The sequence below is a fragment of the Lissotriton vulgaris genome, chromosome 9 (genome assembly GCF_964263255.1).
Source record: "Lissotriton vulgaris chromosome 9, aLisVul1.2, whole genome shotgun sequence".
NCBI lineage: Eukaryota > Metazoa > Chordata > Amphibia > Caudata > Salamandridae > Lissotriton > Lissotriton vulgaris.
This window is the reverse complement of record NC_141697.1, coordinates 728072819-728099830: the sequence shown is the minus strand read 5'-3', so window position 1 is coordinate 728099830 and position 27012 is coordinate 728072819. Positions and strand designations below refer to the sequence as shown.

Here is a 27012-nt window from a genome sequence, read left to right as displayed (position 1 = left end):
CACACAACAGGGGGGTATGCAACTCTTTGTGAGGGGGCAGACACAGCCCTATTCAGGTGCAAGTGTCAACTCCTCTCTCTCACCCTAGCTCAGGTAGACCCATCAGCCTGGTGATGGGTCACAGAGATATGCAGGGTACATTTCATCTCCCTTTGTATGTGACCGTCCAGAGGGAATGCACAAAATCCAGCTCTCACTCATCCCATACCTGTATTCCAGAGACAGGCAGAGGCACAGAATGGTTAAAGTAAAAAAAATGGCAACTTTATAAAACTGGCATTTTCAGACTTGCGATTTGAAAAACAACTTTACTAAAATATATATTTTTAAATTGTGAGTCCAGCAACACCACACGTATTCTACCTATCTTTTTCCCAATTGGAAGTTACACTTGTAAAGAGTTACAAGGCAGCTTCAATCCTAATCTATGAGAGAGATTGGGCTACTCGTGGGTGCACAATACATTCTGCAGGCCCACTAGTGGCATTTGATTTACAGGCCAGGGCACATGTGGTGCACTATACAAGGGACTTATAAGTAAATCAAATATGCCAATCATGGAGAAACCAAATGCCATTACATTTTAGAAACAGAGCAAATGCACTTTAGCACCTGTCAGCAGTGACAAAGAGTGCAGACTCCTAAAGCCAGCAAAAACTAAGTTCAGCACATAGTCAAAACAGGTCAGAAGGCAAACATTCAGGGGAAACGCCACCAAAAGATGGCAGGTCTAACATTCACTAATCACAACAATGTTTTGCTACAACATTTTTGGAGGATTATAATAATGCCACAAAACTATGGTACAATACTGTGCTCTAGTACTGAACTTGACTACTCTGTCTAGAGTATTAACTCCAGGATACCCTGATACAATGATTGTGTTCTAGTACTAAAAGTGAATCATCTGCCGTGGAAAGAAAAAACATATTGAAGAAGTCTTGTAAGTAGGCTAACACAGTAATCAGTTTTATTAATTAGTATGGCATTGATTCAGGATTTTACCATGGAGAATGCAGGTAAGGGCATATTCTGCTGATACTGAGAATTCTGAGCCTAAAATTGTAACTGAGGAGCACATAAATTGTTCTAAATTCATGTTGAAATTAAATGATACTACTACTGTGCTGATTAAAAGGGACAGAAGACAATGTATAAGGAGGAAATATGAGGGACGAAGTGGGAGTTATTGAAGTAAATGGCACAGGGAGGTAGATGCTAGTTTATTTTTTTTAAGATTAGGGCTTTGGTGAGCGAGCTAGTGTTTATAAGGGTGTGAGCTTTAGAGGCAAAGGGGCATCCAGTGAACAACTGGTAGGAGATCGTTGGCCAAAGTGTGGCTCTTCCGAAGACAAGTTAGTAGGAAAACCATGCCAGAGCCTCAGCAGGGATGTTCAGGGAAGCTTAAAGCACTAGAACAGCAGAATATTCAGGGAAAATGAAGAATTATTGAAGGAATTGTGTGAGGAATTACTGAGCCCCTGGTAATTCGTCATTTCTACGGGGTACCCAGGATCCAAATTGTAATGGCATTGAATTTCTGCCACTTCCTGAACTGCCAATTGGCTTGATTTCCCTACATCCGAAGTTACCAGTCACCCTGTCATTGGTAACTCTGGGGTCGAGGAATATTTGGGCCATAATCTGGCCAAAGGTTATACGGACATTAGTGTCTGAGATTGAATTGTCCCAGTGTGGTTGAAGAGATGACTGGTTCATATTGCTTTAAATCAGGTTAAAAGGGCCAGGACCAAGAAAGGGGTAGAAGTGGGGGCAGGTCTGACCTGAGCTCAAATAGTTGAAAAAAGTAATTTATATTAACTGCCATCCAGCCATGTCAAATGTCTACTTATGTTGTTCTACAATCAACCCAGTGCTCCGCGTTCCTTGAACTCAATCGATACATCAATGTTTTAGGAATGGACTAAAACACAATATGTGAAACACGTCACAAAAGGACGGCTCTGGTCTGTGAAGCAATGCTAGATTCCCACGTCCTAGACAGTCCAGTGCACTCACTACCAGGCGCTACTCCTTGTAGTTATGGGCTATGGGAATACTGAAAAAATACCTGGTTGCTATCAGTAGCAAGCTACTGAGGTTCACACAATAATACTTTACTACAGTCACTACTGCGTTACTAGGTCTTATTCAAATAACAGAAATCATGCATGTGTTTATGTTTCTGTCTATGTATTTATATATTTATTCCTCCATTATCAATGCAGACTATGTCAAAAGCCACCGACGAGCTTTACATTGAATATTAGTGGTGATACCTTAGCGTCATCAGACAAGAACTGTATTGATAGAAAATACCAAACTATGGAAACCAAACGTGAGTGACTTAAGGACAAGGTATACATCTCCCTTCTTCAGTGTGGAATAGTACACGAGTAAATAAACAACAACAATAGTTCAAATGGCTCAGTACAGTTATCAATCACTCAATCTACATTAAATAGCATACTGCCATGTTGAATGCCATAACATTTGTCAGTAACACAACAGTCAAGAAAATGGAACAAGCTTTAATCAACAACCCACTTCTATGACAAAAACACAATTATCTAACTATTGCAGCACCACCATGCTACACTGAATACTACAACACTGCAGTCAATTTAACACTATGGTCAATATGACAATAGAGAGTGAATGAGCTAGTCAGTCAGTGACTGCAGTAGTGAGTAAAGTGTCATAGGGTAACATAATATTCCGATCCATCACACAATACAACACAAAATACAGCAATGCTATTCAACAGCACAGGTATGGTTCCAATTACACAATAATATTCAGTATCTCAATAGCACAACCAGCAACACAGTACTAATCAAATGAACAGCCCTATACCAAGTTACACAATACTAGTTTCTTATTTCCTTGTAGTATAATTTGTTTTTTTATGCTGTGTTTTTACGTTTAATTAGAGTAATATGAATCGTTCATTATGTACCCGTGCTGCTCTTGCAAATTAACGCGGGCAATATAAGATTAGTAGTCAGTCCCACAAACCCGCAGGCGTAACACTATAAGCATTACAACATTACCACTGTCTTCCAGTCAATCAGTCAGAACAAATATTTGATTGCCTCTGCGCTCAGTGTTTCACGCTCAACAAATATAACAAGGCCACTTAAAACCCATCATTCCAGGGAAATATATTCCGCACCCAACCTTCATTTGTCCTCTACCTACATTAGCCTCCTGTTTGCAATCTAAACATTATCCATTTTGAAGTGCGCCTACAAGCCAGCACGATCTTGCTATAGGATGGTCCCTATAGAAACCTGCGACAGCCGTGACGCTAAAGACTCGATTAAACCATGCAGGAATTCCATTTTCACAATAATGAAAGGAAAATGACTTTTTTCTAATTTAGCGCGCATTTAACCCATGGGTTTTGGGGAGATAAGGCACGGATCACAGAGATCAGCCATTGTGGGATACCCTTCCAGAACATTCTTTGTGAGCTTAACTTTTTTTTTGAAAATGAAAATCTTACAGCTGGAAGGCGCAAGGCCCAGTTTCAATGAGCGCCTATTGTCTAGAGAGCCTTTTCCTTTCACTAAAGCTATTTGAAGAAATGCACAAATTGAATAATATATTCCATTGTTATATCTTCATTTTCAACTGTTTTCCCCTGTCGCACGGCAAATCTTCAGTCTGCTTATCGTTTTTTTTTGCTAACAGCATTTCAGTAATAGGTTGATGCTCCTCCTCTTTGTAAAAATCATCTGAATTTTGAAAAGAAATGTACCAGTTATTTACCTCATTTGAGCGCCTTACTCATAATGTTGAAGTTAGCCATTAGGTCGTGATTTTTTAAAACAATTTATGGTGGCCGTTTGCATGGCACACGCTGCAAACTTGAGTGCTTCTAAGCCTCATTTTAATAAAAGAAATACAAAATAATAAAAAGATAACCTCGAACAGGTATTTTAAAAAACATTTTTATTAAAAAGGGCTATGTCAGATGATGTCTTGGTGTATTTTAAGACAAGCTGTGACATTTGTTCATAGAATGTCTCTTTAAAACAGAATGGGCCAGCACAAGCACGCAAATAGAGATCCATAGCTGTACAATTACGGCTTTCACAGCTTCAAAACAAGCGTTGGCTAAGCCAATGCGTCTGGATTTGGCGTGGTGGTGAGATGGTTACCTTGCATTTTTTCTTATTGGCAACCATAAGCCACAAAAATTAACAGTAGAAAAGAAAACACGCTGATGCCCACATCTGGCTGCCATATGCTTGCATTAAAAAACCTGAAAATTAAAAAAATGCTTCTAAGCAGGCAGGTAACTTAGAACGGTATAGAATCCCCTTTTGTTTTAATGCACAGCCCTGAAAATATGACTCTCATGGGCATAATCATGCTATTATTGTATCGTGAAATAAGTTGTACGTCAGAATACTGTTGACAAACATACTATCTAACATAAATATTGTATTGTAAATATCGTTTAGAAAAATGTATTCCCAATTAGATATAGCTTTTGTGTTATTGACTCAAATGGGACAACTTTTTTGATAATGATATTAAGGACACAATACATTTGTTAGAAGATATTTAGCCCGGCGTCTTCTGGTATCACACTGAAGATATAGTTTAATCAGAAAAAGAAAACTAAGAAAGAAAATGGGAAGAAAAAGTATTGGCATACTAGTTCTGGCACTGAAGTAAACTTTTTTAAAGGAGGATATGCACATAGCATCAGGCAAAATGCCAGCTCTCACAGTGTAAGAGCCAAATGCTGAAGTGGGCTTACCCACTGACCTAAGCTGTATGCTGTAATAAGCAGAAGGAAAATGTCAATGACACATGAATACATTTGTGGACGAAGAGGGATGATTTACAGCCCCTCTATGTTTTTATTGTATGGTTTTATTATATTTTTTTCTTCGTAACAGGAGGCGTGTGAGACTGCTAGATCTGTCTCAAGGCTGGAACTATCAACAAGGATACTTTGGCCTACATGAAATTCATCCATAGAAATAGACCACTCCAGAGATCTGGATCTTGCACAGAAAATCTGTGCTAAGCTTCCCACTCATATCTCGAACTGGGAACCATGATGAGGCACCTATAAGCAGATGTCCACTACATTTCTAATGACATCCTTGCCTCTCAGAGTGACACTTCCACAAATTTAAATAGACAAAAACAGATCAGAGACCGAGATTAAAAGGAAGAGATCAAATCCTGGCAGTGCTTCATTTGAAAAACATAAAAAGAGGTCTAATATTTTTCTTAGGAGCCTGTGTCACCAAACACTGGTGTTACAAAATGCCATGGCTAACTTTTCTTGTTTCCACCTCATGCCTTTTTCTTCTACCACCCTACACTTCCTATCACTCATGCAGGTTTTTCTCATCCCTACTCCTCCTTTGCACTATTTTCCTATTTCCCACCTCTCTTTTCACCATTCCGCTCTCTTTGCCCTTCATCAAAGTCTGATGGTGAAAAATAAGTCTTGGTCCCAGTGGGGGTTGGTAACATAAAAAACAGTGGGGCACTACATACATTCAAACATACATACATAAATAAATTACATTAAAACCTACATTAAAATAAACATCTAAGAAAGAAAATTAAAGGTTTAACTTACCTTGTCCTGAAACACGTCGTAGATGCTCTCCAGTTCCTGGCTCCAGACACCTCTGAGCACGAGGTGATGTCACACAGCCAACTACCTTATCCAATCCAGATGCTGTTCTCATGCTGGTAGCAATATTGAGCAGCATGAGTAAAGCATCTGGATTGGCTGCAGCAGCTTGCCTCATTGCTCCAAAAGGCACTGGAGGCCTGTGCCTGCTTTCCAACAGCTGGGTTGGAGAGGTTTGAATTACTCATGTAGGGCTGACCGTAGTAAGATAGCCGAGCCAAAACCTTCATACGTACTTCAAACTGAAGTGGCCACTCCTCTTTACTGCCAATCAGCAGCAACAACGCACTGGCCTCACCCTCAAACTCCATCAGTCAAAGAATAAAAACTAAAATGGTGATAAAATAATATATTACCATTTTATTTTTCACACTTTTTACAGCACTTTGTGGGGGCAGATGCTCCTCCGCTTCTATGGAGGATCCGCTGCTGCTTGGTCCTGAAAAATGAGTGCTAAAACCCACCACCTGCAATCCTAACCTCAGTAGTCTGTCTTAATTGCCCACATATCTTAACTGGTGTCATGTCAGATGTGAGTAGCTCAGCCACTGATATATTCTAGTGTAGTCAGGCAGAATCCTGGTGTAAGAGAGGTACATTTTTGGAAATGCATTCAATACAATTTCCAACCCCAAGGCAAATGAAATGTTTCATCAATCAGACAAGATTTGTGAACTGGTGGGGCCACAATACTATCAGTCCTTTTGCCTTTAGAAAAGTATTTGCAACAAGTCTTTCGAAAACTACAGAGATATTCAGCCAGTTTGCAAAGCTTAGCAAAATTAAACTTTATCAGAGTATACTACCATAAAATCGAGTTTTAGATATCAACTATCATAATGTAACAAAAGTAAGGCTGTACAGGTAAATAAGATTGACTTTAGATAACGCTATATCTGTATCTATCTATCTATCTATCTATCTATCTATCTATCTATCTATCTATCTATCTATCTATCTATCTATCTATCTATCTAGCTAGCTATCTATCTAAATATATATATATATATTTAGATAGATAGATAGATAGATAGATAGATAGATAGATAGATAGATAGATAGATAGATAGATAGATAGATAGATAGATAGATAGATAGATAGATAGATACAGATATAGCATTATCTAAAGTCAATCTTATTTACCTGTTTAGCCGAACTTATATTATAATAATTTTTGTTTCATAAATATATATATATATATATATATATATATATATATATATATATATATATATATATATATATATATATATATATATATATATATATATATATATATATATATATATATATATATATATATATATATATCCAAACGAGTTCTCCCGCACCTCTCTGATGCACCCCAGCCGGTAGCGCTCCAAAGGACGGGAAACGGACACCAGATTTCGTGGTAGAAGCAGGTCTTTATTTGCTTACAGCTTATATCAGGTCAGACGCGTTTCGAATACCAAGGTATTCTTTTTCAATTGACTAAACACAGTCCGCTTTCTGTTTTTATACTCTGTTTTTTTGTATTTGTGATGCTTTCACCCCCAGCATGTGATTGATGAACATAGAGGAAATACTGAACAGGCATGAATGCTGTGCTGTTATGAATTGTAGTACATCGTATTATCTGGCACATATATTTTGCAACATATTACCAATGTATGGTACATTTATTATTTTGTATGCACATATCACAGGGTAATGTGGTTGGTAGCTTGAATACTGTTGGTGGTTACCCTTGACAAGCATCTAAATAGACAGGCTCAGTGTGGAATGATAGTGTTAGATCATTGTGCATGTGTATATGTATATGCATATGCCTAAATTTATACATATGAATAAATAAATGCAAATAGATATATAGACACAAAGTTGTGTACATACATACACATATATATATTTAAATAAATAAATATATGTATAAAATGAATAAATATCTTTAAAATTATTATAACAAATGGATAAAAACATTTAATATACATATGTTATAGTGCAAGTCAAGATACCAGTCTAACGGAATAAATTCCTAAACTGATTGATGGCCTAACTGGATAGATATCAATGTAGATAGCAATCCTGGTTGTATGTGCAAATGGAAACAATGTGCAAAATTATGCCGTGCAAAAAATGTAACGCACTAGCTGCAGTCTGTAGTATTTCTTAGAAAAGTGCAATAAGTGAGTGCAAAGAAAATTGTCTGTGCAAAAAATGGGGCTAAGATAGCTTTTAGAGAAGTATGTTAAAAAATACAAACAAAAAATAATTGAATGTATTAGAAAGAATTAAAACCAGATATTTTACAGTTGTAAGGAAAACATGTACATAATCAAGAATTGTTAATAGTGGCAATGTGAGTGGTATGAGAGTACTAGGGAACTATTGATATACTGCCAAAGCTATATATTACAGGAAATTGTGTAGGTCCTCGGTGTTGTTGAGTCCATTGGGGTGTTTGCTGTCTAGTTCAAGGATGTATTTGGACTCCAATTGCCTTAAACTTTTCTCACGGTTGCCACCCCGAAGTGGTTCAGGGACAGCAGCAATTACAAAGTAATTCAAATGTTTGAGATCATTTTTGTGAAAAGCTTTGAAATGCCTAGCCACCAGGTATGCCGTGTTATTGTTGACAATAGCCCGTAAATGTTAAAGTATCTGACATGCACCTGTAGCTTGGTGCTTCCTACATATCTGAAGCCACAGGTGCATGTCAGGACATACACGGCATACTCGGTTTTGCAATCAAAACATCCCTTGATTTTTGACTCATGGGGGCTAAATGGAGTGTTATATTTGGTCGTTGTAACGCCAAATTTACAAGCCCTGCAGGATAAGCACATGGAAAACCCCTCCCTTTGTTTTAGCCAAGTAGATTTATTGTTTTTGACGGTTTCAGGGTTGCTATGGACTATTTGTGCTGTCATTGAGGTGCCTCTACGGTATGTTATAGTAGGGCTAGTGGGCACCTCAGGTGCCATGACTGCATCCGTCAAAACAATCTACCTATTTAGATTTTTTAATAGACCGTATTTGGCGATGTTGGCTATTGAAAGTTAGAATCAATCTGGGGACATTGTTTGTCTCCCTCCCCCCTCCTGTTCATTTTCATCATTATTGTTGGTTCTTGGAGAACCTAACAATGATTCCCTTGGTCTAGCTTCGGCTCTGTCCAGTGCTTTATTGAGAGTGCATGTCGTGTATCCTCTTCTACGGAATCTTTCAATTGCCTCTCTCATGCAGATTTCTTGTTGTTCAGTACTACTGCATATACGTTTAATTCTGAGGAGCTCTCCGTAAGGGATACTCTCAATTATATGTTTGGGGTGAGCACTAGTGGCATGTAGTGCGGAGTTACCCGCTGTCGCTTTCCTGTGCAGGGTAATTTTAATCATGTCATTCTCCACATATACTTTTACGTCTAGGAATTCAATTTCTCTAGCACTGATGTGTGAGGTAAACTTTAGGTTGACCTGATTGGCATTGAGGTTGGTAATGAAATCTTTAGCGCTATCGTCACTGCCCTGCCATAGAATAAAGACATTGTCTATAAATCTCAGCCATAACCTCACATTTGTACTGTATAGTGCTAGATGATCTTTTTTGAGGGTCTGCTCCTTCCACCAGCCAACCATTAGGCAGGCATAGCTGGGGGAGAAGCAGGACCCCATTGCTACACCCCTCAGTTGTTTGTACATTTGTACAAAATGTCTAGATGGTGTTAGTCCCACCTCATGATCTATATTCACTGAATTCACTGAAAAAACACACAGGTCAAAGTGGAGCTACGCATAAGTAAGGACCTAAAAGTTTTACTTAAGGAAAAATAACCTTATAAATTCACTGAAAAAAACACACAGGTTACAGTAGAATTGTATGCATGTCTTCTAATAGTAAACAAAAACAACATTTAAAAATTAAAAACACAGAAATTAATCAGTTATATGTAACTGGTGGAAGTAGAACTTTCATCACTATAATTCACTGCTTATGACTGCATACACTACTTGACTGATGACATCTGAAATCTATGGCTGTGCAAGTTGTACTTATGTCAATTACATACAGCCGGTTGAATTTCAGTGGCTTTTTTTGTTTTTTAAACACTAGTTTTTGTATTACTAGAAGACCTACGTATAATTTTACATTAACATGTATATATACAGGCCCAATATTACAGCTTAGTCATGTTGCAGCTCAGCGTGGATGTCACTTTACTATTCCTATGCTTAAAACTTTGCTGTGAAAATAGCAAAAGAGGTTGTCCCTTTCTACCCCAACATGAAGGGCAATGTGCTAATCCTATGCCTAAAAAATTAGGGGAATATTTACAAAACCTCACCGCCACCGGAGAGTCACTTTTCTTTACACTCTTGTGGAGCAGCACCATTTTCCATATTTACAAGGTGGTGCTAAGCCACTTTGCATGGCTTGATGCCACCTCCTACGAGGAGAAATTATTCATTTCTCCTTGTTTTCTGCTCTTTCCATGCGTGCTGCATTCTGCAGCACACATAGAAGGTGCAAATCGGCATTATTGACTGACACCCTCCTGCACATAAACAATCATCCCTGCAGCGCAGGCACTCCAGCAACATGGCAGCATGTCAACTGGGCTGGCGCTAGGCAGCTTTTTTTGCGCCAGTGCTATGAGTTACACAGTGATGCGCCGTATTCTTGTGAATACGGCGCATCCCTGCATTTTCAAAATGTCAGAGCGCAGTACTGCCAAATTTGGTGCAGCTCTGAGCTCTGACATTTTATTGTAAATATGTGTCTTTGATAGAAAAACAGACATTAGAGGTGATCAAATTCAAAGTGTCGCTGATGTTGTAAGGTGCTCTATACAGGAGCTACTCTCCATATAAACTTAGGAACTACCCAGAGTTCTCTGCTTCTTTCGTGCATAACTTATGCAGCACTCTATGCCTGAAAGACTATTGTTTTGACTTATACTGGGTGCTCACTTGCTCTTGGGCAGAGCTAAATCTCTTTGAAGAGCTATAAGGATAGCGAAACATGTGTCAGAGGTTGCTTTTATTCCTTCCAGGTTGTCTTGGATGGTATTTTACTAATCCAATCTAAAGCTTTAATACTGTACCTGGAGTGGTAAAAGGCTTTTGACATTTTACAGCTCCTCATGGATGGCAGAATGTTAATTTTCTGCTTAAAGACCTTGTTGTACAAATGACAAAATACGTTGCCCTTTCTATCTCGGTGTGGATGGCACCGTGCTAATCCTATGCTTAAAAACCTTGAGAGAAAAATAGATATTTGAGGTGAGCAAATTCAGAGCATTGCTGGTGTTGCAGGGTGCTCTATACAGGAGCTGCTCTCCACCGAAACTTGAGAACTACCCAGGGTTCTCTGCCTCTTTTTTACATAATTTATGTTGCAGTCTAAGCCTGATAGGGAATTGGTTTAACTCCTTCGACGCTCATGACGAGCTCAGCTCGTCATGATGTACACCTCTCATACACTCATGACGAGCTGAGCTCGTCATGAACAATGGGCTTTCAAAGCCACCCAGCACAGGAGGGGGAAACCATTAGCAGCCATGGTGTTAACTTATACAGAGTACCCGCATGTGTCTGGACAAAGCTAAACCTCTCTGAAGAGCTATAATGATAGCGAAACAAGCATCAAAGGTTGCTTTTATTAATTCCAGGTTGACTTGGATGGTATTTTACCAATCCAAAGCTGTAAATACTGAGCCTGGAGTGGTAAAAGGCGTTTGTCATTTTACAGCTCGGCGTGGATGGCACTGTGCTAATCCTATGATTAAGAACTTTGCTATAGAAATGGGAAAACGTCCCTTTCTATCTCAGTGTGGATGACAACATGCTAATCCTATGTTTAAAAACTTTGATAGAAAAGCAAACATTTGAGGGTGAGCAAATTCAGAGTGTTGCTGGTGTTGAAAGGTGCTCAATACATGAGCTGCTCTCCATCTAAACTTGGGAACTAGCCAGTGTTCTCTGCTTCTTTTTTGCATAATTCATGCGGCACTCTAAGGGTGTTGTTTTGATATCTATAAATGTATCTATATATTCCACACACACCAGGTACACTGCTCATGTTTGGGGAAATCTAAGGATGAACACTTTTTTTTCCTTTAGGGGTCTACTGATAAGCACATAATTGTAAATCCCATCCAGGAGTAGGACATACCAGTTTGAACACTAGAAGAGGAGGTGCCATGTTTCAAGACTTTCCTTTCAATACACTCTATTCTACAATGTCAGACACTTGGGTGGAGTCAGGTTTTCTGGTCCCACCCACAGCCATTGACAAGATAGAAATGGGTGGATTCAGAGGAGGTGTGAATACCACCCCTCCTCTATCTTGTCAAAAGCTAGGGTGGAGCAGCATACCTGAGCCACCCAATTGTATTACAAAACAAACCAGGGTGGGTTGAAGAGTGGATCTAGCATCATAATTGGTCTACTATTCCTGCTGCTTCAGAGAACTTGAGCGATGACAATACTGCAGAGGCATGCTGGCCGCCGCATGAAGATACTATGAGGGTCAGATGATGCATCCATATCAAAACGTGCAAGGTTTATGTGGAGCACATTCAGTGGTTAAATTGCACTCAGCTGCGCTAGTCTTTCGAAACTGCCACTCTTTTTATCCCTTTCACAGTTGGCAGTTCCTCTAGAAATATTTGCCCAGCCCCTGGGGATGCTTCAGATCCTCATTGGATCTCCAGCAGCAGGGCTTTGTCATCCTGGCACTTCCAACTGGTGCATAGTATTCAATTTCACTGAGCAGCCTCACACTGATGTTGCCGCCCCCATATTCAATAGCAGCTTGGTCTTGCTTTGAGACAGTACTGAGTGTGACCCAGTGGGGTAACCCAGGCCCCAGCAACTCCCGTGGTGCGGGTGGCCCCCAAGCTCCAGGGAGCCCTCTCAGCACAGTACTCTGGCTGGAGAGCTTCCGATTGAGTCTGGACTGGGCCCCTCCATGTACCTAGCAGGGGGGGATGGGGGGGGGGGGGGGAGGGGAACTCCAGTTTTGTTATGCCAGTGGTGTGGCCCATTTGATCGGTCCCAAATGAACCAGAGAGATACGGGCAGGGGTGATCTCACACTTGTACCCAGTAGTCAGCTGTAGAGCACTGCACCAATGACCTGATCTGATCTGAGTGTGTTTTCGTCATAACATTTTGCCTGTAACGTCAGTAGCCTCCAGAGCTGAGCAGCCATCAAGGGCATTGCTTGGTCAGTGAGATTAGGGGCTCTGGGCCTGAGATTTCCCAACAGACTTCATAGAGTACCCCCAATAACACCTTGGCTTTCAAATATTTTGAGCAATGCTAAGAGGCATGCGAGGATGCAAAAAAAAGTGTTGATCAAATCATATTTTGCCCTGACAACAACACAAAATGGCTTTTAAGCGTGGGATGTCAGTCCTCCTGATATATATGGAGATGAGGGACAAGTGGTCAAAAATAGCACACACATCTGATTCCCTGAACCCCAGGTAGTCGCGAAAAGGGCTATTGTCACTCCAACAACCCAAGGGATCATAGGATTCCTTCGGTCTACCTTCCCTGGGGTGTAGGAAGTAAACCCCGACAAGGAGGATTCCGGCTGATAAGGAGGGCATGCACAGTACTTACAAGACAATCCACTGGATTCTCATTTTGTCTAGGGTGGAGAATGTGCTTTTATACACAGGCAGGGTAATCCAAAGGATTTTAAAAGTTCCCTGGAACCAGTGCATAGAGTAATCCTGGAAATATTCCACAGCTCAAAGGGCCCAGACATCCCTGCAAGGTACTTTTCCACCATAGGACGGCTAGGCAGCCTTACTGATGTCTACCATTCCCGCCGTACTCTTATCACAGCTGACTTGCCGCTGTAGTAGAGGGCAGTTACATCTAATACCTATTGCAAGGGGATCCTGGAGTGGTGGTGGCATTTAAATCAGGGCAGAGAAGAGGCGGTACCTCTGCCCAGCTCTACAGGAAAGTTCTTGATTATCTACAGGTTACACTGTCCGCTCTCATTAAAATAACCAAATATATAGTGAAACCTACACGAAACAGTCTACAATACTAGTAAAATGGAAAAGGCATGTGTGTATGTTTGTGCCTGTGTGAGTGCTTGCGTGTGTGTTTATGTGTATACATTTTTCTAACAGGAGGTATGTCTGTACATTTTTTCTAACAGGAGGTGTATTTCACACTTAAGATTAGGTAGACATACAACTGTACATGTGCATGTGGTTTGGGTGAAAGGTGCATGTGGTCTAGCTGGAAGTAGATTCACAAAAACAGAATGGACATGATTCTCAAAGTTATTCGTACATCTAAGGCAAACGCACCTAGCCTTATATATGAGGGGAAATCTACTGTTTAAAATCAGAGCAGTTAGTTTTGCTTAAGTGTATGGTTTGATTCACAAAAAGGTTTTTGTGACATGAAATTTACGCCCAATTTCTTGAGGGTGTAGGAAATGTGTCTTACAGTGCACAAATGCCCTGTGTGTTAGTAAACATCCACAAACTTACAAGCTTATTAGTGTTCACAAAGACTTCTTCAACTGGACCAAGGTTGGAAATGTACTCCTGTCAATGACCAGAGCAACTCCTTTTCCCGGGTGGGAAGGGTTAGGGAATACCAAAATAACTGGTGTAGATTAGGGCGAGTGTGTGGGTCGTTGTTTTTTGGTTCCATGGACCATGGCCAAAAAAACAGCCCACACACTTGTATTTCAAGTTTGCCCACCTGGCAATGGTAGAGTGCCCGAAAGGCATTCCAACAAAGTGCGTTTTTCAGGTAATGGTTAAACAAAGAACACCGAGGGACACCACAGAATTGGGATGCTGTGCATGTCATCTTTTGGCAACAGTTGGATGAGTATTTGAGAGGTAGGCTGCATGTTTGTGAGAGTTTGCATACTTGGGGGACAGTTTCATCCACATTTTCATAATTTTTAAGCAAATTTGGGGTTCAGCTTGGAGCATTTTTAGGATGCCCACTGCATTTTTGGGGACGGTCTGATGTATACTTTGGACTCGGTTTGGAGTTTTTTGTTAGACATACTTATTCATATGTGATGGACAATATAAAGCACAATTGGTGTGTAGCCTCTGGCATATTTGTGGGGCATTCTTACACATTTCAGGACAGTCTGCATGTTTGAATGTGATGCATGTTTTTTGGGATGCCACGTGTTATTTGGTTCACGAGTTCATCAGCCAATTTGTGATGCATGGAGTGATTTTCAAATGTGGTATTTTTGACATGCAAAATCATTGTGCGTTAAAAGCGCAACAATCTAATTTTGTCTCAACAAACATGTAAGTAAATTTGCGGGCTTTAGAGGCTGGATGCGTGACACTCACAGGCAAATCTGAACTTCTATGCAATAAAGGTTTACATGCCTGTATTGAGAGACAAAGCTTTTAGTAAGAAAAACTAACTTAACTGTTATAACGCAGACAGCTGTTAGCAGATCAAGTCAGAATGTTCTGGTGCCACAGGGGCTCTGGGGTCAATTGTTTGCTATATTGTGACTCCAGGTCATTGATTCTGCACTACTTTTAGGACTCTAGTACATTAGTAGACTTAAAATGTCATGAGGTACATTTATGATCAGAAGTTTCAGTTCCTTCTGTGCAGAGATGTTTATAATTTTCCTGTCTATGTTAGAGTTGATATACCTACTCCACCTTTCATCTTCCTGACCTGAAGAAAAAGAATGTCATTAATAAAAGGTTGCCTTATGATGGAAATGGATCTCCAGTATAAAGAACTTGGCGTTGTAGTTTTAGTTCATTTTAATTGGTCTAGTAGCGTGTCTGATTATATCATGGTTTTGTTCACATTAACTTGATGTTTTGAGGTTGAACATTTTGTGGTGGACTCCTTTGAAAGGTTTGGGCGCTGGTTCTTGTTTTATTAATTTATTTTATTTTTTTAACAGTTAATCACTTGTAGAACAACCTCCATTGAATATTTATGAGTGCTCTTTAGGGATGTCTGTAAAACCTGTGGCTATTTTTGCAAATTTATTTGAAAATTGCAATGTGAAAAGTGGACTAATTTTTTTTTAAACCTTTCTTCAGAAGAAACTCCGCAGAAGCCCCTAAAGGGAAATCGGGCTTGCTTGTTATGCTTGCTTAGTTACTGCAATTCAGGTCACCAAGTTAAGCACTACCAGTTTCAAAATTCATCAACCGCCACTGATCTCCTCATTGCTTCTTGCACTATTTGCTTCTACTTTCTTCTTTTATTATGCTCTTCCCTCGACTAGCCCTTGTTATGGATCTAGGAATTCCCATATGATCTTCGGTTAATTAAGTCTAAAGTCAGCTCACAGAAAACGAACACAATACCCATGTAGTCTGAACTATTCGTGCTCATGCTGTTCACATCAAGCCTCCAGCTTATCTCTAGCATCCTAGCTAATGAAAAAGCTAGTCTCGCAGCAGTCCAATTGCTGGCACCCAAAAACTGCGGTACAGGGAAGTAAAATGATGGAGCTAGGCAAACGCAGTTTAATAGCATGGGAAAGCAGTAGCGGCTGGTCTCGCGGCAGAGTGGCGATGAGGGGGAAGGGTATTGGGTGGGGACGGATGACAAAAGAAACCAAAAAAAGAAAATAACTTATCTGCCTCGCCGACCGTCACTCTGCCGCTCTTCTCCTTCCTACTGGTTACGTGCTGGGGCTCCCAGACGCCCCACAGCCAATCGCAGCGGTTCTCTCATGCTGGCCCTGAGCGGGCTTGTTTTCCGCTCCAGAGGGGCCTGGGAGTCTACGCCTGCTGTTCGCTCCACCCAGCAATGCAGCTCCGTTTGGGGAGATGTCAATGTGCATGAAGGTTTGGCTGTCACCGGCCAAACCGTCATGCGCACTGACAGCAGTGCTGCCCACCACTCCCTTCAGTGCCTGTCATGGCATGGCTCCACCCCCAAAGACTCGGCTCCGTCCAGAGAAAAAATAAAATGATATCAATACTATTTTATTATCATTTCATTTTTCCTTTCCCTCATCTGTCCGGTAAGGGAAGGACAACGCTCCTTCGGCATAGTGGCACAGCCGCCACTGTGGGAAAGGCAGAAATGAAACTCGGCTGAAGAGTCTGCCCAGGTAGCCCTCAGACCACTAAACATCCCACAATGCAAAGGTAATTGCATTCCCAAGCAATGCCATCAATGTGTCTCCCATGCCCGCCAAAACCTACAGGTGAGGCAATGACTACAGTATTTTCATGGGATCAAAAGTATTTTTGCAACTCATGGCACACTGCGGATATTGGGCTGGTACTGGCCACTTTTTCACCCGAGTTGTTCAGTTTGCACCAGAGCCGGGCAATTTTTGCATATGGTTTTTAGACAAACTGACTACACCAAAAATAACATTCACACTAATTTTTCAATGCAAAAATTGCATTTTACTCCACTGGGCAGTTTAAACAGCACACACCAGTACAAAATCGCCTACTTCCTGCGTGTGTTTGGTTCAATTAGGGTCGCTTCCTGATCTGAAAACGATTCTGAAGCCCATTCTGTTTCAGGAATGCTTCTATATTGTGTTGGCCGTTACACCTGTCGATGTATAGAAATTCAGTTAAATGAAGAAAAAAATGTCCTTCTGTGATTGTGTTTGTTGCATCCCTAGCGTGTTCTATGTCGTCTGAATCGTTTGCACTCTGGCCACGGCAGCCAGTGGGATACCAATCCTACCTCAATATAAAAAAATAAGACCCCTTCCTTCCCGGTAACTTCGGTGAGTCTGCACGACTCAGGAGTTTTATATGCAATCTGAGAGGCTCCTTCGAGCAGGTTGATTTAGTATTTTGCTCAGTTTTACTCTCTGAATATGTAATATTATGCGGCTGTTTCTGGTCCTGGTTTTTGGACTGTTGTGCATAGTCGATTTTCGATTACTTCCTAGCTAAGTTTCCTACCTGCAAGCTGTATGGACCTATTAGCATAAATAAATATCACAACCTCCCTGATGTATGGAAAGAAATATATACATTTGAGAAGGGTGACACTCCAATCGTCTTTGAAATAACCATTTAATAGGCAATGCAAGATAAGTGTGAACAACCCAGTAGAGGATTAAAGAGCCACCAAACATTATCAGGTGCCCACCTCCTGTCCTCCAAGACTCAGCAGGGTCTTGCACTATCAAAATCGAGCCTACTGGTAATTCATTTTGATCTTTAATCACCCACGGCAACGCTACACTTATTTTTCAGATCAAAAAAGGCAACAGTACAAATAAATTGCAAAGCAAATAGAGTGTAGTCACAAACAGACAACAAGCATTGTTATGTCATGTTATATTAATTTGTATTGGCCGCTAATCAACCAAGAGGGTATCCAGGGGCTTGGGCAGGTGTGTAGGGATGTATGACGTTACAACGCAGGCTATTACAACACCTGCCTTTACAACGCGGTTTTTACATCGCAATCCATTACAACGCATAGCGCTTTGGGGTGCTGGATAGTGAAAAGTTTAATTTACTATTCCAACACCAGTCCCCGTGGACACTAGGGAAGGTGTTGGATAGTAAATTAAACTTATTCCCTATTCTAGAGCGCCCCCCAGCGCAATGCGTTGTAATGGTTTGCGTTGTAATGACCGCGTTGTAATGGTAGTGCGTTGTAAAAGTTTTGTTGTAAAGGTTGTTCACCGGTGTGTAGGTTTGTGGTCCCCCAAGGAGTTTATACAAAGAGACAGCTGTTCAGCTTATTGAGGAGCTCAAGAAGTGAGAAGGAGGTTCTGATGCTACTGGTACACAATACACCAAACAATAATCAAAATATTGAAGAAAAAAAAATAATATGATCACGCACCAGCCAAGGGCACAAACACACGAACTTCGTCAGTATTAGAACACTTGTGTTAAAAAACATAAAGCATTGCAAAAAATAAACCCAACCCTCCTATCGATAGATTAACACTCCCAGCAACATTATGAGAATCCAATCCCCAAGCACTAGCAACAAAAAAAGCTTCTGCCGCTAACACACCAATAGAGTCAATAACATTACACTGTCATTCATAAAACAGCTCTTCATTCAGTTACACAAAGTGCAGTCAAAACACAGTACTCTATTCAATGATATAATTCCCCATTTAATAACACAACACTTCGGACAATAGTGAAACGCTCTGTCAAAACTTCAATGCACAAATTAATCGAAAGTGTCCACTCAGAGTTCAAAAGATAACATAGTCCCACAAACAATATTAAAAATCCATACAACGCCACAAAAGTTTATTCAATTATGTATTTATGGGCCATATGTATCAACAACCTGATTTGCGATTCTCAAATAGCGTTTTTTTAGAAATCACTATTTGAGAATCGCAAATAGGGATGTATGTACAAAATCGCAATTTTTTTGCGATTTCTTAGTATTCCTTAATTGTGATTAGAAAATTGTGACTCACAATTAAGGAATACTTTCCCATTCATTTATATGGGCCAGGAGGCCCATAGGAATGAATGGGAAGTTATTCTCAATTTGCGATTCGCAATTTGAGAATCGCAAATTGAGAATAATTTCAAGGGTGCAGGGGTATCCAAATGACACTCTGTTGCACCCCTGAAATAAGCATGGGTGCACATGTGGCGCACATACATGCCCTAAGGACATGCATGTGCTTCACATTGCACTTTGAAAAATGCAAAAAAGTGCATTTTTCAAGGAATTCACAAATTATCACCAACCTGAAGTTGGTGGTAATTTGCGATTCCTTAGGGCCATTTTGCATTTTTTTTATGCTTCTTACATTGCATTTAAGGAATCGCAAAATTTGCGATTCCTTAAATGCAATCGCAAAATAAGGAATCGCAAATTTTGCGATTCCTTATTTTGCACGCAGATTTCTTTGATACATAACATTAAGCACTAATGCGTTCGCAAACGCCGAAATTCGGCGAATTTCAGCGTTTGCTAACGCATTAGTGCTTGATACATATGGCCCTTAATTAATTAATCTGTCTCCTAAGCAGCTTTCCCAAGAAAATCTTTACTCTTACCTTCATGTAGTGCCAAACCCTGTCGAATCACACTTAAATTGGCACTCCGTCATATTTGTATCCAGAAGCTACATCATAAGGGCTGAAATCAACTTTCACCTAACCATGTACTCAGCCCGAGGCTTGCTCATGCTTTTCTTACCTAGTCTCCAGCTTAACTCTAGCATCCCTACTAATGAAAAGGCTAGTCTCTAAGCAGGCCCCATTTATTGGCACCAAAAGAAATGGTGTTGAAGGGAAGTAAAATGATGTGCCCCAGGATCATACAATTTAATACCATGGAAAAAAACAGAACTCTGCTCTCACTATTTGCTGCAACTAGCTGGGCCTATTAGACCCAGATCAAGCCTATAAGCTTAATCCACCCTTCCAAAGGTTGACCGAGTCTTGCGCATCATAGTACCCATTCACCACAACTAATAAAACCTCTCACTCTGTCATCCAGGACTTTGACATTCCTTTCTTCACACTTCAGTAGCTCCGTCCTCAAGTGTTCCATCCCACAAAGGTTTCAAACTTGTGAAAGTCCTTTATTTGTTAAAACAAGAAAGGCCACAGCAAAATCATCATCCCTATCAGTCAATATCGTTCTCCAAAGTCCTGAAGGTCTAGTATTCAATAGTAGGTTACAGCTTCTTCTTTAACCTACTCTGTCCACTGCCTCTGTTAGCTACACTCTACCACCCATGACCAAGTCTCTATCTACCTCATCTGGCAAGCCATAATGACCCTATCTCTATTCTAGTTACCCTAGGAGTCACTGCTGTGTTCAAAACAGTTGATCACTCAATACTCTCTCTCCCCCCCTTGACATCACAAGCAGAGGAATCTAATGCAGGGTCATTAAAATTATATGATTTTGCAGTGGTTGCATTTTCTGCATAATTATGGAGTTACTGCATTTGCCACATAATCCATCATCTGCTGCATAACCTGTGGATTTTTACAAAACAAATTATATCTAAATCCAACTGATCAAATTTTACCAAAACACAATTGAGAGAGGAGAAGGCCCTTAGCAAGGGTTTACTGGTCAACACTTAGTTGTTTAGTGCTGTATTTGAGCATCCAACTGGCACCAATGAGGTGAAACCTTTGCCAAGACAGTGTTAACATGTGTACAAACAGCAACATATTGAAGCAATACTTTCTGAAAATGTGCCACATTATGCCTCGTAATTTGCCTTTTCATGCTGCATAATTTAGTCAGCACTAGCAAATAACTTGGTCATACACTGCAGCTTAGTTCCAGTGTCCCTGATCTAATGATCCACATCCTATGATGCCATCTTTGCACGAATGATATGCAGACCATCTTCTCCTTCTCTTTCCATCCTCTTCTTCTTCAGTCTAAAATGTATTACTGTCTCACTGGTATTAGAGAATAAATGGCTCTTCACTCCCAAAATCTCTATCACTCCAAGCCAAAAAGTATTTAATTCCTGGTCTTGCTGATCAACCAGGACCCTCACTACCTAGATCATTTTGCATTTGGCATCTTAGGACATTCCTGTCTGCATAGAATAATACTTGATGAGGAAAGGACCCTTCAATCCCATCTGCCATCCTTCCTCTTTGAAAATGATGGAGCAGGACAAACATTGTGACAGACAGGAAATCCAGCATCTGGGTCCATGATGTGGGACTCTGTGCTGTGGAGAAGTACAGGGACAACAGGCTCATCCTGGAGCAATCAGTCACAGACCTAACTGCTGAATACTATCCACACCTGCAATGGCAGACCCTGAGGAGCCTGTGGATGGCCAGATTTTAAAAGCGTACTTCTCCCAACAGGCGGCCTATACCCAGCACAGACTGAAATGAAGCAATACACACATGATGAGAAGGCAGGGAGACTGCTAGTGGCTCAGCTGCAACAACTGGATGCATCACACCCATACAGGTGGCATAGCCTGACAATGGTGAACTGATGACACATTCTATTGAGATAATAAAGGAATTTGCAAGATTATACCGTACCCTGTGTGTCTCACACCATGCCTAGACTACTGAGGAGGCACATACCTTTCTGAAGGGATTTCACCTTGCTCATATAGGAGAAATAACTTGAAGGTGAACTAGATGGGTTGGCTGACGAGGATGTAGAGAAAGACACAAAGTAAGGGAATGTACCAGGGGACCATGGGCTCCATATTGAATTCGACAAGAAACACAAAACAAAAAGATCAGCGCTATTTTGCAGGGTATTCGAGGTCTCCTCAAATACTGGGACCCCGAGTCTGCAGCATAATACTGCCTGATACTGAAGCCAGAAAAAGATCCACTACTGTGATATGGTTACAAGCATATTTCCTCCTCAGCACAGACATTTAAATCCTTGCTAAGATTTTGTCCAAAAGACTTAAAACTTTAATTTATTTTCTCATCCACCCATCCATTCATTCCTGGTGGGAGGTGTTCTAGGTTGTTCATAAGAATACAACATCTAATTTACTATGGCAAGTCTGCAATGCTCAGTATGAAAAGATACCCATTTTGGTAGATGCTGAAAAGGCATTTGAGTGTGTGGAGTGGTAATACCTCTTTCAAACACTACAGATGGTCGACCTGGTGGATGGCTTCATTATTAAGGTCTGGTGGTTGAACTTCAATCCTGTAACACGCATACATTGTGGCTTCCTGTCAGGCTACTTTCCGATCAGATGTGATGCAATGCAAGTATGTCCGTTCTCCCGGCGGCTATTTCTACTGACCCTAAACCATTGGTCGCAGACAATTGCCAGACCACAATCATTGATGGACTTGAGACAACAGCAGGCCCCCAGAAGCTAATTCTGTGTGCTAAGACTTATTACTTACATTGCCTCGGCATGACAGCTCTGAACCTGGGTTGTTGGCTATACTTTCACACTTCTCAGTCTTCTCTGGTTACAGGAATTACTGGTTCAAGACTGAAGCATTTCAGCTAAACAGACACAATAGGGAATTAGGTAATTACCAATTTGAATGGGTCCCCACGAATCTGAAGCACCATATGATTTTGATGACTGCTGGAGTGCAGAATATGGTCCAGGACAATTTGCGGCCTCTCATACAGACCCCGGTGCCAGACTTTCTCAGAAGTCTTATCACTGTATCTCCTTATGGGGGGAGGGTTCAGATGATCAAAATGAATGGGGCTCCAAGACTTAACTATGGACTCAACGTTTTACCCCAGATCCCAACCATCAGCTGGAAGTCCTTGGAAGATTACATCAAATAGGAGAGGCTGTGGCTTAACGGCTAGAGTTGCCCACTTTGAAGCCGGGGAACAAAGTTTGAGTCTGGTGGGAGGCTCAAACATCCTGTGTTTCTGGGCAAATCTCTTAATCTCCCGGTGCTTAAAAACGTAATGTGTCCATCTGTAATGCAACTGGTGCTCGTGTAAAGCACTCTGATACATTCGATCGAGTTTGTGCAATATATAAAAAAAAAATTAAGGGTTTTTAGAGGAACTCTGCGAAACTGAAGCTAAACGTCCCTTAGCTATATACTGAGAAAATGGCTGGTGGCCTCAAAAGGATGCATCTGGCCTCATACTACAGTGCTCATCAACTGGCTTGTTTCACAGAATTGCTCCCCTAACACCCGAAACCCGCATGGGTGAGAAAAGTATTGTGATTCTGATGGGGACATCTCAGACATGCAGTATTGTGACCCCAGCTCTTTGATGGAAGACAAGAACCCAATAATGTACTTGACTAGACTTGCATGGTACTCCATTCATAAGAAACTGTGTATAGCTACACTTAGAAGCATCCATTTAGTGATAGGAGAGGATTAAACTTTATCGCTACCCTCTGCACTAGCTAGACTGGTTGGCTTCTGCAATACTCTCCTTAAAGGCCCTGCTGTCCTTAGGTTAGCTAAAGAAAACAACAGCTGCGACACTATCTCAAGGACACATTGGGACTATAATATTACATCGTCTCACCATGACTGGCACTGGTCTCCAAGCAGACTGAAATCTGCAAATCTCAGCCCGCATTCGAAGTGCTAGAGATGTTGTCAAGATGACTGGGATATGACCACTGATATTGACCACATTCCATCGTTCTGCCCACACCAGACTAATTTCTGGAGGCAAATATGGGAATCTATGAGAAAGCCATACTGGCATAACTTTGAAGGCACAGCATTGCTACCCCTTATGCCTGACCAACTTCTGGAATCGGTGGCTCTGAAAACTCTGGGGGTGACAAAGATCTACATCTTCAGAAGGTGGAAAACCCCATCAGTCCCCACATATGGATACCAGATCACCAAGATGGCAATTATGGCTGGGCTTGAACGTTTAATATACCGACTGATTGATCAGGTATAGACTTTTGAAGACATACAGGGTTCTTGCTTTCCGTAGCTTTGACTGTAATAATAACGACAGCATCCTTAATCTCACCGCATTGTGACAACGCTGCCCTTGGGTGAAACCTCAGGGGTGAAGTAAATGAATTTCCCATTCTGTCCCATCTCCCAAACCTTACTATTGCTGCATTTATCAACCTATACACTACTACAACTGATTGCAATTCAGGCCTGATGGGTACTTTGCAAAAATGGTGGTTCCCTCTTGCAGGCAGACTCTAGGTCTAAATCTGTCATTATGTAAGCAGGAACATGGGAGGGCATGATGGTTGAGGGACCAGGCACTTACAAACAATCATGAGGCACTGCACGTTGCTGTGCAAGGGACCTCGCTATATGCTCTAACCTTCAGGTGATGCTCTAACCTTCAAGTGATCCACGCATTCTGGCCTCATAATCCATTGAACATCACTGGATGACTTTCCTAAAAAAGAGACGCTGCGCAATTTAGGACCCCTTTCCCCTACACCCTTTCTGTGGGGGGTGGGTGTTTAGATATCCCTGTACATAACAGCCACATCAAACCCTCCCCCAACCTGTTGGTCACAAGGACTGTCCCAAGGTCCTCTCCCACCACTGTCGCCCTACGGAAGGACCTTTCCCCTGCTATTGATGGTGTTAGCTTTTCACACATGTCCATTGCCCCGTTAGCTTTCTATCGAGACAAGTTACTGCTCCTACACTTACCTGAGGGAGACCTGTAATGTTCATGGCCATGTCCATATATGGCTGCTATCCTTGATTTTGTACTTGCCGCCATAAATCTTTGCTTGTCCCACTGCATTTAAGCATGGGCTATTTACCTAGCATGCACACTGTAATAATGGTTATCATCTTCAAACAAAGAATTGTTTAGAAAAGAACTGCCGTTATGTAGATCATGCTCTTCAGCAATTGTGCACTGATTAATGTCTAATTCTGAAATGCATAAAACTACAAAACGATTTATAACATAATATTCATTAAGGCAAAAAGTAGCAGAGAATTCAAAAGAATCCTAATACTAAAGATAAAAAAGTTAATAATGGAGACAATACAGAAATCACAGACAACACACAATAAGACAATCAGGTTGGAAATGCTACACGTTAAGAAAATGCAATAGCCAATACGGCAATAAATCATTTGCCATTATCAATACACCGAAGTTAAGACAATACAGAAGACCCCGTCACAATAAAACATAAAAAAATCAAGTTAGAGACAAAAAGACACAGCAGATTTCCACATCTCAGTGGTCGTAAAAAAACAACACAACAAGCAACAAAAAAAAAGAAATAAAGCATCTCGGCTAACACAGATTAGCCCTCCAATGGGCAAAATGCTCATGCACCAAGGAAACACTCTGAATATTGAAAATGAAACATTCATATGGCTTATGTGATGCACTGAGCAATTCGAGTCAATATACATAATATGATACATTACGAAAAAATACATTCTACATTCGGAATATATCATGTCGGCTCTGGTGGGAGCTTTTCGCTACAGTATTCTTTTTGTTTGTTTTGTTATTTTAAATATTATTAATATTATTTTAAATGTAGGTTTTTGCAGAGAATATGTACAGTGGATACATTTGCACACACCAGATTTCAAAAGGCATCAGAGCCTGGACAAATTGGCCGTTTTCCCCAAAGTCCTTTTTGACAAGAGGCATCTTGACCTTTGCCCTTGACCATGCCTTGAGGTCAAGTGGAGGAATCCCATTTACATCCAGTTGTAGTCGTAGATAACTAGTTTCAGGTGAATCAAACTGTGACTGTCTATGGCCATTTCAGATCGATGACCTTCTCCAATGCAGCTGTTCCAAACTGGAGTTCTGCCCCAGTGATGACACAGAGGTGTCCTAAGCATGAGCAGGGGAGGGTAGGTGGGATGCTGGTTTTCGAGAAGGTGATGATGATAATGGATATGCTGGCGATCCTGCAGACGAAGGATGATGATTGTCAGTTATGAAGAGGATGGGGGTGGTTAAGATGATGGTGTTGCTGATGCTGATAGAGTCCCATGCATTTTTTTCCAGCCGGTGCTAAGTGAATACAAAAATATAAAAAAATATTGTGATGAGGATGAATAGGTTAGAGATGACAACGAATGCACCAGATTAGGTCTAATGAGGAATTTAGAGAAGCAAAGAAGCTTATGTAAAATGAGAATTAAACGAGAGAATGAATATGAAAGTATTGCAGAGAATATTAAAGGCAAGTGTAATGACACAGGGTGGAAAATATGAGGGTAAGCATGAGAAATGTGAGGAAATGCATGGATGCAAACAGTACAGATTTGCAAACATTGCTTCTAGAACAAATTAGCAGATGCCTGAATCGCCTCAGATTAACTCTTGTTGTCTGGTCGACACTGTAGATTAAAATTTGCACCAGAGTAAATGTAGGGATGCCCGAAGCATCTTCAAGGTGCCTGTGGCATAGCATTTTGACTTACATTTGCAGACGTACACCTTAAAATTACTCCAGGCATGCTATTTTTCAGGGATTGTAGAAAAAGATGGCAGGTGCATATCTGACTTGTTCTAATTATCTCCTAATTTGGTGTAAATTAAACTTTTGTGAATCAGGCCAAAAGCTCACATGCAAAGATGGAAAGAGAAAAATGATCAGTAGGAATGAAAGACAGAGGGGATATTTGCTTGGCAATATTCAGTTGTGTAAAGCCAATGAGGATGGAGGCAAAGAGTATTATAATATGAGGAAGATAGGAGTGATGATGAGAAGCACGAGAACAGTCACATGTGCATGGCAGACAACAATTTTCTAGAAACTAACTCATATGCAGGGATATTTATTGCAGTTATAAAATTGATATTCCTTAACCCCTTCGACGCTCATGACGAGCTCAGCTCGTCATGAGTTACGCCTGTCATACGCTCATGACGAGCTGAGCTCGTCATGTAACGCGGGTTTTTTTAAAACTCAGCGCACAGCGGGAAAACGGCCCGCGCGCATGAGGTTAA

The 27012-nt window shown here is 40.8% G+C and overlaps 1 protein-coding gene across 1 annotated transcript in view; it reads right to left on the bottom strand.

Moving 5' to 3' along the window:
- NPAS1 (neuronal PAS domain protein 1) overlaps positions 1–27012 on the bottom strand; it is a 514689-nt gene that overhangs the window by 464891 nt on the left and 22786 nt on the right. The gene's annotated exons all lie outside the window — the stretch shown is intronic.